Raw genomic sequence first — 13,574 nt, 5'->3', positions numbered from 1 at the left:
TCACCACGACCAAGTGGGATTTATCCCTAGGCTGCAAGTTTGGTTCAAGATCGGCAAATCAATCAATATGATACAAAACATTAATAAAAGAAAGAACAAGAATCATATGATCCTCTCAATAGATGCCAAAAAAGCTTTTGACAAAGTACGGCATCCTTTCTTGATCAAAACTCTTCAGAGTATAGGCATAGAGGGTACATACCTCAATATCATAAAAGCCATTTATAAAAAACCCACAGCTAATATCATTCTCAATGGGGAAAAACTGAGAGCTTTCCCCCTAAGGTCAGGAACGCGGCAGGGATGCCCACTATCACCACTGCTATTCAACATAGTATTACAAGTCCTAGCCACAGCAATCAGACAACAAAAAGAAATCAAAGGCATCCAAATCCACAAAGAAGAAGTCAAACTCTCATTCTTTGCAGATGATATGATACTTTATGTGGAAAACCCAAAAGACTCCACCCCAAAACTGCTCGAACTCATACAGGAATTCAGTAAAGTGGCAGGATATAAAATCAATGCACAGAAATCAGTGGCATTCTTATACACCAACAACAAGACAGAAGAAAGAGAAATGAAGGACTCAATCCCATTTACAATTACACTCCAAACCATAAGATACCTAGGAATAAATCTAACCAAAGAGGCAAAGAATCTGTACTCAGAAAACGATAAAATACTCATGAAAGAAATTGAGGAAGTCACAAAGAAATGGAAAAACGTTCTGTGCTCATGGATTGGAAGAACAAATATTGTGAATATGTCAACGCTACCTAGAGCATTCTACACATTCAATGCAATCCCCATCAAAATACCATGCACTTTTTTCAAAGAAATGGAACAAATAATCCTAAAACTTGTATGGAACCAGAAAAGACCCCGAATAGCCAGAGAAATGTTGAACAAGCAAAGCAAAGCTGGCAGCTGGTGGCATCACAATTCCGGACTTCCAGCTCTATTACAAAGCTGTCATCATCAAGACAGTATTGTACTGGCACAAAAACAGACACACAGATCAATGGAACAGAACAGAGAGCCCAGAAATGGACCCTCAACTCTATGGTCAACCCATCTTCGACAAAGGAGGAAAAATGTCCAATGGAAAAAAGACAGTCTCTTCAACAAATGGTGTTGGGAAAATTGGACAGCCACATGCAGAAGAATGAAACTGGACCATTTCCTTACACCACACACAAAAATAGACTCTAAATGGTTGAAAGACCTCAATGTGAGACAGGAGTCCATCAAAATCCTAAAGGAGAACACAGGCAGCAACCTCTTCGACCTCAACCGCAGCAACTTCTTCCTAGAAACATCGCCAAAGGCAAGGGAAGCAAGGGCAAAAATGAACCATTGGGACCTCATCAAGATAAAATGCTTTTGTACAGCAAAAGAAACAGTCAACAAAACCAAAAGACAACCGACAGAATGGGAGAAGATATTTGCAATGACATATCAGATAAAGGGCAAGTATCCAAAATCTATAAAGATCTTATGAAACTCGGGTGCCTGGGTGGCTCAGTTGGTTGGGCGACTGCCTTCGGCTCAGGTCATGATCCTGGAGTCCCAGGATCGAGTCCCGCATCATGCTCCCTGCTCTGCGGGGAGTCTGCTTCTCCCTCTCACCCTCCTCCCTCTCATGCTCTTTGTCTCTCATTCTCTCTCTCTCAAATAAATAAATAAAATCTTAAAAAAAAAAAAAAAAAAGATCTTATGAAACTCAACCCCCAAAGAACAAATGATCCAGTCAAGAAATGGGCAGAAGACATGAACAGATATTTTTCCAAAGAAGACATCCAAACAGCCAACAGACACATGAAAAAGTGTTCAACATCACTCGGCATCAGGGAAATCCAAATCAAAACCTCAATGAGATATCACCTCACATGAGTTAGAATGGCTAAAATTAACAAGTCAGGAAACGACAGATGTTGGTGGGGATGCAGAGAAAGGGGGACCCTCCTACACTGTTGGTCAGAATGCAAGCTGGTGCAGTCACTCTGGAAAACAGTATGGAGATTCCTCAAAAAGTTGAAAGTAGAGCTATCATATGATCCAGCAATTGCACTACTGGGTATTTACCCCAAAGATACAAAAGTAGGGATCCAAAGGGGTATGTGCACCCCGATGTTTATAGCAGCAATGTCCACCATAGCCAAACTGTGGAAAGAGCGAAGATGTCCATCGACAGAGGAATGGATAAAGAAGAGGTGGCATATATATATATATATATATATATATATATATATATATATATATACAATGGAATATTATGCAGCCATGAAAAGGAATGAAATCTTGCCATTTGCAACGACGTGGACGGAACTGGAGGGTGTTATGCTGAGAGAAATAAGTCAATCAGAGAAAGACATGTATTATATGACCTCACTGATATGAGGTATTCTTAATCTCAGGAAACAAACTGAGGGTTGCTGGAGTGGTGGGGGGTAGGAGGGATGGGGTGGCTGGGTTATAGACACTGGGGAGGGTATGTGTTATGGTGAGCGCTGTGAATTGTGTAAAACTGTTGAATCACAAATCTGTACCTCTGAAACAAATAATACATTATATGTTTAAAAAAATAAAAAGAAGACAGCAGGAGGGGAAGAATGAAGGGGGGGGGGATCGGGGTGGGGGAATGAACCATGAGAGACTATGGACTCTGAGAAACAAACTGAGGGTCTAGAGGGGAGGGTGTGGGGATGGGTTAGCCTGGTGATCGGTATTAAAGAGGGCACATTCTGCATGGAGCATTGGGTGTTTTACACAAACAATGAATCGTGGAACACTACATCAAAAACTAATGATATAATGTATGGTGATTAACATAACAATAAAAATTTAAAAAAAAGAGGAATCTAAATTAAAAAGGCAGGAAATACAGCCTAGGTGAGAATGATACCTCTTGTTCATTTGATATGTTGCTCTAGTGGACAATTAGAGTGTGGGTGTAAAATAATAAGTTTTGGAATATTAAAGCCATGGGTGTATGTGATCATCTAAGCACAATATACAGGGAAAATAAAAAGAGCAAAGGATGGGCTTGGAAACCATAGTCTCTGTGAAAGATAGGTACAGAGAGGTCTATGGAAGAGGACAGAACTGCCACTCTTCACAAAATTTAGTTTTAAAATGAAATGTTCACATGAGAAATTAGAGTTGTTTCTTTTATTATTTTTTTCTTTTTAAGATAAATATATAACCTACTTATGCATCAAAGAAGTCAGATAAAGAAGAATTGCAGAAGATTTTGGTAATGAAATATAACTATCTTTCAAAGAGTTGGTGAATATTTTTATATTATAATTAATCACACACTAATGTAATTTTTGTTAAAAATGTAGTATTTACAAAGTGTCAGTGTGTAATAAAAGATGGCATTCAGTACATCAAATTGATTATTCTAAGCTTGAAACAAATATCAATATTCAAATTCATTCAATGTCTATCACTTATAGTATAATTTTCTACAAAATGAAAAGTAGAGCAATACAAGTAAGCATAACGTGTACTCTTATCCATTTCAACAGGTCAAATTTTGCTATTAATACTAATGAAAACACATTCCTGTATAGTTAACCTTCAAGGCCCTACTCAAATTTGAATCTCTCTTTGGGGACTTTACCCATTTATTAAATAGGAATTATCTTGACCTCTCCTAAACTCTTTTACTTAAACAAAAAAAAAGTTTTATATTTTTATAATACATAACATGTATATATGTTCTTTTTAAAAAATATACATATATGTTCTTTTAAAAAAATACAAATGCAGGATTTTAACCAAATTCTGTTTTGTTATATATAGATATACATTTTACACAAATATTGGATTTTACTCCAATTCTGTTTCATAACCTGATTTTTAATCTCTGAAAAAACATGCTACTTTTTCATGACCTTATTCTTCTACAATCCTATTTTCTTGTGGAAAAATTTTCAATGTTAAGTTGTATTTTTTTCTGATTATAGGAAAAACATCCAATATGAAAATATCAGAAAAAAAGTTAAAAAAAAACATAAAATAATCATATAGGTGTCTTTCCTTCTGCCTTTTCTACATAAACATACAAATGTTATCTTAAAGACATTTTAACCTGCTTTTATAAATTTAAAACTATGCTTATTCCTTCTTTCATAAGTATTCTGAATCATTTTAATAGTTCTATAGAATTTCACAATTTGATCAAAAATCTATTTTATAAGTTCAGTACAATTAACTATTTGGTTGTTTATCATTTTCATTGCTATTAAAACAGACTATGAGAAACAACCTTTGCTCATATCTTTTCAGATATTCCTAATTTTTTCCTTTACATTGTCACCAGATATAGAATTGCTGTGACAATAGGAGGGATTATTACATATTTGATAAGTAGACTAAGTACTTATTGCATATTCTTTACCTCTTTTTGATAGCATTGCCCATGTAGACTTAATTAGCTTACCTTCTTTGTTAATATTTAAATCTGCGGAAGGCAAAAATTATATGTGAATTAAAATAACGTGTGTTGGCCTAATATATAAGTCTTGCAAACTTAAAAAATTAAGTTGTGTAACATTTGTCCTTCATTCCTTAAATCTACAGCTTATTCTATTCAGCCCACAAAAGCTTCATATTGAGGTCCCTAAGTGAGGCATACCTTCTGGCTTATGAATTCACGAAGGTACATACTTGGAGAATCATTATTAGAATACGGGTATGTCTGACCCTTACTTCCGATCTCTTGTCATTTAGAAACCAGAAGTCAAGGAGTCTTTTGAGTTACTGGATTATCTGCCTGCTCTAATTGCATGACTTTGGAAGTGACGAAATTTTGAGTCCTCAAAGCTAACTCAGCCCTCCAGTGCTTGTCATGAAGAAGGTTACAGAACAATGTGTCAATTTGAAATGCTTAATGATAACTTTGTTCCCACCTTGGTCCCTTCTGGAAATAGGCTTCCCTCCTTAACCTGAAACACTCTATGAAATTTCATCTTTAAATCTACTTATAGTTCAGGCATTTTGACACCCAGTTCAGAAAGAAACCTATTCATAGTTTCCTGTTTGATCACTTAGAGGAAAAAATACATATTCATTGACTTTAAAGTACGATAGAATTTTACAACTATAATATTTTGAAGATAAACAGTAGCCCAGTATTTTGAGAAGATAAAAATCTTGCTGGAGTTATCTTCTGAGTTCCATGGGTAAGAGTCCGAAACATGCACCCATGATGTCCTGGAGAACTGTACTCACCTGGAGCCAAAGGCCATCACTTCCTTCAATGCTGGTGCCAACATGCTGTCAGTCAGACACCCTTAACTGGAGTATCACCGGCCAGGAACTGCTTGCTTTTTATTCCCACCTGGAACAAAACACAATGTCGTCATTTTTTTTTTTTAATGTTTGTTCAAGTACAGTAAGATATTCATTATGTTATCTTTCCTTGTCACATCAGACACCCATTTATCAGAATGTTCAACACAAAGGAAAGAAGCGTAAACTCTTCACCTCTATCAATTATACCACAATGATTAATATAGCAGCTGTCTAAGTCAGAGAGACCATCTATATTTTATCTCCATAAAGGATCATTATTCCAGTGCCATCATTCCTATCCATTTGGTTTAAGTAATTGACGTGTTAAGTTAGGAAGTAATTTTCTATATATTGTCCTTGGAGACTGTAAATCAAAATACCCTAAACTCCAGAGAATATGTTGAAAGTATTGTTTCCTGACTTTTTTTTAACACCATCAAAAGTAATCTCAGTAGGAAGCAATTTAGTAATGCAATAATTTTATGCCTGTAGTACTTTATATTGTTTAACTTGTGAGACACTGATGAAGAGCAGAGATGCTTCCTCGAATGCACCAGAGTGTTGCTACTATGAAACATTAGATGAAAATAGAGATTTTGACCAGATGATGGAATCATATTCTTAAAAAACAAAACAAGACCTCAGAGCTGGGCTGCCTGTGTATGAAAGGGATGTTACAGTCCTTTACTTCTCACAAATGGAGCCACTTGACCTTCGGCACTCTCAGACTTGCTCCAGTCTGGTGCACAATTGGGTGGTTTAAGGAAACACAAGAAATCCAACAATATACCCTTCTTGTTGCAGTCTGTCCAGGCAGCACATGCTTGCCTTTGCCTTTGTCCCTTTCTCTGGCCCTTGGAGTTTGACTCTGAATTGAATCTCATGGTGGGGATCCTGTTTATTTGTTGACCTTCCTCCTGAGGCTTACTGCCTACCTTCAGCCTCAGGGCCAGGTTGATACACCCTACTGTTTGACCCACCTGCCAGAGGAACCTCTTACCTCTTGTTGTACTCACTTTGCACTTATCACTTGTTTGAATCACCACCTGACATCTGGCACCACCCTCTCTGAATGAATAATGTGGCTCCATGTACTTCAACACAAGCAGTGAAATCTTTTCCCTTTCTGGTCTCAAGTTCTGAACCACCTCTTTTGTCTCATGTTGCTATTAAGAGTTTTTCTATGCGGTGTAACATAAAAGGTGCAAGAGAGACCCATTTCCATTCTGTAATAGAAGTTAAATCTTAAGAGTGAATATTGTTCTTTCCTTGTAGCCGTCTTAAAATTCAGATTTTTCTCATCTCACTTTGGAATGAATTTTATCCCCTTTATTTCTTCTGCTATTACCACAATAAGCTTTCATTAGCTCTCATTCAGATAATAACAATGACTTCTTAAATGTCGGTCTAGTGCCAACTGAAAACAGATGGCACTTTCAAATTAGAATAATTGAGGAGAGTCTAATAAAGAACCTATTACAAAACTGTGGGCTATATGTAGGGAAACCACAAGGGAAGGTGCCACACTGAGCCTGGCAGAGACGAGGACAAGGAGCAGTTACTGCCATCTAGGAGTCAAATGTATAGAGAGGTTCCTTTGGGCACAAACAGTGATTTTCAGTTGGGAGTCCAAGGTAGCACAAGATGACAGAATGTGAGGGAGCCCTAAGATGAACTACTTTCATCTTCTCCCTTCTCTCTGGTTTCCTATCTATCCTACCTACGAGACAAACCACCCTGGACTCCTAAAGTCATGGAGTGTCTTGATGAACTCCATCCAGACTAGTTTCCAGTGTTAGAGAGTAGGATGAAGAAAGGTAAAGAGTGAATCTGAAGGGAGAATAGAAGAGGTTCAGCAAACACTTATTCATACTTCAGAGCATGGGAGTTGGAATCAAATGTAGGGTTTGACTCCTGGCTTTACTTATGTCTGTAACTAGATAAATTTTTATAATTCTTGGTATCATTATCTGTATGATTCAGATAACATACGTCAGAGTTTTATTGTTAGAATTAAATGGCATAATACACCTAGGACATAATATCTACTAAGTAGTTAGTATTAGCCACAGTGGCAGTAATTCCTCTCAAAATGATAGAAATTCGATTTAAACACACTCCAGCCACGCTAAACTCTTCAACACTTGTAATGGACAGTGTATTTTCAGATCTTTCACAAGTACTATTCCTTCTGTTTAAGAATTTTGTTTTCTTCCCCCTCCCCACCCTGTTGCCAGAGAATCCCTACTCATATTTTAAAATCCATGAAATGATCTAAAGGTTCTCTTCAGTTTCAGTAAAAGGAGATCATTCCTTTTTTTTTTCTTTCCATGGCGCATATCATTCTGCAAAGTAATCAGCCTATGCCATCTTCCTATTTGACTAGGAGTTCCTTAAAGGAAAGGTTATGTCTGACAGATTTGTATCCTCAGAAGGTGGTTTGCTGCCAGGTTCTTAGTAGCTATTCAATAAACATTAAGTCAATGAATGTGTATTACTAGAGTAAATCTGTTACAATGTAAGGAAAAGGTTTGTTAACTTCTTAAACTTCTTTCCTCTTTGCCCAAAGGGCAAATCAATCTGTAACATGGTAGGTGGTGGGGAGTAAAATTATCATGGAAAGGCAAGACAACCGAAGAAGAGATCCCAAGGGAAACTCCAAACAGCTCTGCAAATTCTCCCTGGGACAACCCTGCTAAAAACTTCACCTCATTCATTCCAAGACTGCCAGACATATTAGTACTGGTTGATTTCAAGCAGACAATTAGTAACTTATAAACTAAGTACCTGAATACAAACACCTCTGAGTATCTGATGCATTTAAGTGATAAGTTGAACTGTCAACATTTCCTCAATGACTAACCCAACATTTCCCCCCTGCAATTTAAAATACATATATTTATTGTTTTGTGAATAGGTAATACATTTTGCATGCATCTAGGCCTCACAAAATGGTATAAAGAACTAAGTCTTTCTGTCACCCTTGCCTCCATCCTCTCCTTATGCCACCTTCAACAAGACCAGCTTTACTGGCATCTGAGGATTCCTGCAAAATTTCCTTCTACAAATACAAGAAAGTATGTATATTAGGCCCCACCCCACCCTCACTTAAACAAAGAAAAAAGATTGCATTCTTTGTCCACTATTACGAGCCTTACCTTACTCCCCACCTCACTGAAAGTAACTAGAGGGATTTTTTATTAGTAAATAAACAGCATCTTCCTTATAGTCAGCTTCATGTCTTTCTATAGTTCTGATATACCTGAAATTATTTAATTATACTCCAAGATTTTTATTTTTCAAAACTTTTATTCTTTTTGAGATTTAAAAAAAGTTTGTTAATTTGTATCTAAGAGGTAGATCTCTAGGGTAAATTCCTATGAGTGTGGAGAAGTCAAAGGTAAAATGCATTTGTAACTTTCAAATACATTGCCAAATTTTCCTCCTTGAAAATTGAGCCAGTTAATGCTACCACCACCAACTTCTGCTTGGGTGGGCAGACTTCTGGATTCTTGAAAATCTGATAGGTGAAAGATTTTATCTCTGTCATTTTAAAAAATTATGATGTAGGTTAAGTATCTCCAATGTCATTAAGGAATATTAGTATCTTTTTGTGTGAAACTTCTATTAATATCCTTTGCAATTTTTAAATTTCAAGTACAATTTAACGCATTATTTTTCATTCTATGCACTTTCAAAATGAAGCAAAGTCATTAACGACATCAGCAAAATTCCTCTATGTTAACGTTTTTAAAAGCTTGCGCTCCCAAGCTCCTCGCGATCGTAACTGGAAAGCGAAACCTCACAAAGAGGTCCCACAGCGCGCTCTGGTGGCAGCCTGCTCCATCGCATCTTCCCTGCATGAATTCTGGGGGCAAAAACTAGATACGGCTTGTTATCAAACTCTTAACCTCTAAGCCTCGCCTTAGTCTCCTCACCCTGGAGGCTGCGCCCAGCCTAAAAACGAGGAGACATTATAGCTACTTCAGCCCTCAACGAACCAAGTTTGTGCCTGCAAATTGGTGGGTATCCTAATAGGCAGGATTCATTTCTTTTCTAGTCACCTTGCCCGCCCACCTGGTTGCTATAAAAATGGCCCTGGAGTATCTTGTCTGCTCTTAGGCTGCAGTACAAGGCTTGCTCCAAGAAGTCAGGCTCTGCTTCACCCTTCCCTGTACATCAGTGATGTCAAAGGAGTTATCATCACTCCTCAGAATTCCAAGTAGTTAAAATATCACAAAGTCAGTTCAGTCGGAAGCCTGAAAGTCTTTCATTCCACAAGTATTTTAAATATTATAAGCGCTGTTCTAAGCGCTTGCATTTTCAGTGAACAAAATATAGAAAAAAAAAAATCGGTCTTCTTGGAGCATATCTTCTAGTTGGAAGATGTAATCAGGAAGAGTGTAATTAACAAGTAACATGCTTATATTCCAAGATATGGGTCTGTGTGAGTATGTGGGGCGGGAGGTGGAGTGCATGTTTCTCTTTAAACCAGAAAAAGAAATAAAAGGTAGGCCTCTTCGGATGAAGATTTGAAGGTGTGGAAACTATGTGGTTGGCTGGAGGAGAAATCTTCTAGAACATGGCAATAGTCTTAAGGCCATGGTCCTGCAGTGGACACCTGAAAGATGCCTTTTCAGATTAATAGATCTTTGCACCCAGCTGCTGGGTGCTGCCAACTGCCAGCTCTAATTTCACCTGGAGCTGCCCAAAGCTGGCCATGGGGCCTCACCAAGTCCCCACTCAAATGCAGCCTGCACCCTTACAGACACTGGGCATGAAGGCACCATGTGGAACAGCTTCCTCGGTTGTTGGAAGAAACCTCTGTTGAGGCTACATGGCAGTCCATCTTCCGTTTGCTCATTCCTGCTTTCTCCCCTTCTCTTTCACACAAGTAGATCCCAAAACACTCCCTATAAAATTCCTGCATGCTAACTTCTGCCTCCATAAGCTTTTATCTAGAGCAGCAAGGTAACCACTGTGCAGCTCATAATTTGATACAGCTACTCATTATTTTCACAAACCTCTGTTGACTACTTACTATATGCTAGCACTGATTTTGATGTTTAGAATACAGTAATGAAAAAATGCAATTGGTTCATATGTAGATTATAGCAGAGAAGACAAAAATTTTATATATACATATATATATATACCATTAACAATAACTGCTAAGGAGAAGAAGCAGCCAAAGGGCAGAAGAAATGTGTGGGGAAAGGTTGCAGTTTTAGACATGGGAGTGAAGTAAATCCTTACTAAAGCCACATTTGAGTAAAGACCTGAAGGGAATAAGGGGATCAGCCCTGTGGGTACATGGGAGGAAAACGTTCCAGGTGTAGGAACATGACCAACAAAGTCTGAGTATATTTGTTGTTATTGTTTTAGACAAACAGCAAGAGACTGAGTTAATTTGGAGTGAGTTGAAAGAGAGAGAGGAGAGAGAGGCGTAAGAAGAGCTCAGAAAATAACGAATCTGAGAGTAATCATCTACAGGTTACTACAGAAATTAGACACCAGCTTTTATTCCTAACGAGAGAGAAAGCCCATGATGGATTTGGGGTAGATAACAGACAGAACCACCTGGATGAATGTTGAGAAGAAACTGAAGGGGTTTAAAATCAGAAGCAGAGAAATAAGACTATTGCATCAATCTAGGAAAGACACGAATAAGGCAGAGTAGGGCAGAAACAGTGGAGGTGGAAAGAAATGGTTAGAATATGGGTATGTTTGAAGATAGAAAAGATAGGATTTGCAAACAGATTCCATGTGGGGTGTTAATGAGAGAGAAAAAGCATAGCTCCATGGTTTTAGATCTGAGCAAAAGGAAAAGTAGAGTTGGCCTTAACTCAGAGAAGGAGGACCACCAAAGCTTACTTGGGGGGGGGGATTATCAAGAGATCCATTGTGGAAATGTTAGTTTGATGATAGCCATTAGGTAATCAAATGAAGATATCAAATAGGGAGCTGGGTATTGGAGATCCAGGGGGAAAAGTGTGGCTGGAAATGTCAATTTGGAAGTCATTACAACATAGATAATACTAAAAAGCCTTGGGATCTGGTGACATCCCCGAAGGAGTGAGTCTGTTTGGAAAGTTAAGAGGTCCAAGGACTGAAGGCTTGGGTACTTCAACTATTAAAGACTGGCAGATGAAGAGGAGACAGCAAAAGAGAATGAAAAAGAATAGCTACCCAAGTATGTGGGGAAGTTAGAGTGGGGTTCCAGACACCAAGAGAAAATAGTGGTTTGAAGAGAAGAGAACGTTCAACTGTATCAACTGTTGCTGGTGAGTCGAGCAAGATAAAGACCAAGAACTGTGCAGTGCAAATCATCGATGACCAAGACAAGATTGTTTCAGTGAAATGGTAGGGGAGGATGCTAGAATGGAGAGGAGCCAAGACCTATGTGGAAGGGAGACACTGGAGAATATATGATATTTTCATACACAAGTTTATTAAAACTGACTATATTTATGTCAAAAAGCCAGCCTTAATTTTCAAAATATCATGGTAAAAGAACATGGTCTATAGGACTTCAAAGAAAAGTTGAAAATCAATACCAAAAAGATACAAAATTCACCTATATATCTGGAAACAAAACCACATTTAATAACCCAAGAAATATTAGTTTAAATTTAAAATAATAAAATCTGTATGTAACAGAACTACTTCATATTAAAACTTGAGATGCCCGTTAGGACCCTTACACTCTCTATCATGCTCCACTTCCACAGGCTGAGTACTGCTTCTAGCAAAGTATGTAAAATAATTGGTCATGCAAAAAAAAAAAAAAAATCACTACCTTATACCCCATTTCTGAGATAATTTGACTATTTGCTCATCTTCCCCACTGGACTATGGAAAGTTTAAGTGCAATCATTTATCCTGGAAATCTTCAACACTTGCCAAAATACATAATAAGTGGGTGGTACTCAATGCATGCTTATTTAATGAACGGATGAGGTGAATTTGTAGACAATTGATGGCCTTACACATTGATAAGCATAACTAGGGGATGTCTGAAGCTGTTTGTCTGAAGCTGGATTAGTAAGTGGCATGTCAGATATCAGTTAAACTGTGTGGAATTTTTTTTAAATTTGCTCTTTAAACTATCTGTAAAAATAAGTATGCAGAAAGAGCGCAGGGTTGAATAGCTGCCTATCATTCCCCAAAATGGATCCTCTCCTGAGGCTTGCCATGACACTGCCTGGTTCTTACTGAAGCACTCATCTCTTGACATGCTTTTTCCTTATTGTAGGTCTCCAAGCTGCTCATCCCCAAACCTCCCACACAAATACTGGTTCCTGGAGTGCAGTTTGAGCAACACAAAGGCTGGGAAGGTTAACAAAATTCATAAATCCACTAACAGAATAATAGACACTAAGCTATAAAGTCACAAGTATTGTTTTTTCCTCAACCATGCCTGAAATATCATAAAAAGGTTTTCACAATAAAATTAGAAGTAAAAAGTCATATGAATTTTGCTGCAACATAAAATATATTTTAATTGAAGCAAAATGTTCTGTGAAGCAGAACTATGAATATGTGCTGACTCATTATCATTTTTATAATGCTAATGACAGAATGAATAATGATTATATGTATTAAACTCCTGATTTTGTTGAGTCATGCATAGAATTCTATTTGCTTGTGAAAACCAAAATTAAAGATTTTTTAGCCCAAGAACCAAAAAATACAAAATAATCTTTTTTCTAAAAAATAACTTGAATGAGCTGAAAATTTGACACTTCTCTTTATCATGGATTTCTACATATAGAAAAGGATTGTTCAGTATAGTGAGCAGATCAATGATAAAAATACATCATTAAGCTTTAACAAAGTACCTTGGGATGTAATGGTAAAATTTAGGTGTCCAAATACTTTGCTAGTTATATTTGACATGTGCTCTCTAGATAACAATAAAATTAAAAATACTATGACATGGAGGTAGTGAGAGGGCAAGTTAGATTTTCATTTTGACTCTTGGTTCTAAAGACTAGAACCCCTAAAGTTAGCAGTATTGTGAATATCTCATCTTCCAAGAGATCTTTCTTCCCTTAACATTTGTCAAACGAGATAAATTAACCTTGCACATAAAGATATTTAATGTGATTATCAAAGCTATTTTCTTAAATTGGCTATGTCTGAGAGTGAATATCTCTCTACAGAGAACACATCAAGAAAGGTGACAGTAAGGGAGAAGATCATTAGGGAGCCTCATTACTCTGGGAGGAGTCCATGAGTTTCTTTGTTAAAGGAATAACCTGCTT

At 37.3% G+C, this 13,574-nt stretch overlaps 1 long non-coding RNA gene across 1 annotated transcript in view; it reads right to left on the bottom strand.

The window, feature by feature from the left end:
• The window catches only part of LOC117999073, a 663,845-nt gene that overhangs the window by 225,446 nt on the left and 424,825 nt on the right, over positions 1 to 13,574 (bottom strand). Inside the window, exon 3 of the long non-coding RNA XR_004676203.1 lies at positions 5,245 to 5,353. This is a non-coding gene — a long non-coding RNA (uncharacterized LOC117999073). The remainder of the gene's footprint in view (positions 1 to 5,244; positions 5,354 to 13,574) is intronic.

This window comes from Mirounga leonina, unplaced genomic scaffold (genome assembly GCF_011800145.1).
Source record: "Mirounga leonina isolate KUSES-001 unplaced genomic scaffold, KU_Mleo_1.0 Mir_447, whole genome shotgun sequence".
Taxonomy (NCBI): Eukaryota; Metazoa; Chordata; class Mammalia; order Carnivora; family Phocidae; genus Mirounga; species Mirounga leonina.
Note: the sequence above shows the minus strand (reverse complement) of the source record. Positions and strands in the feature narration are given on the sequence as shown.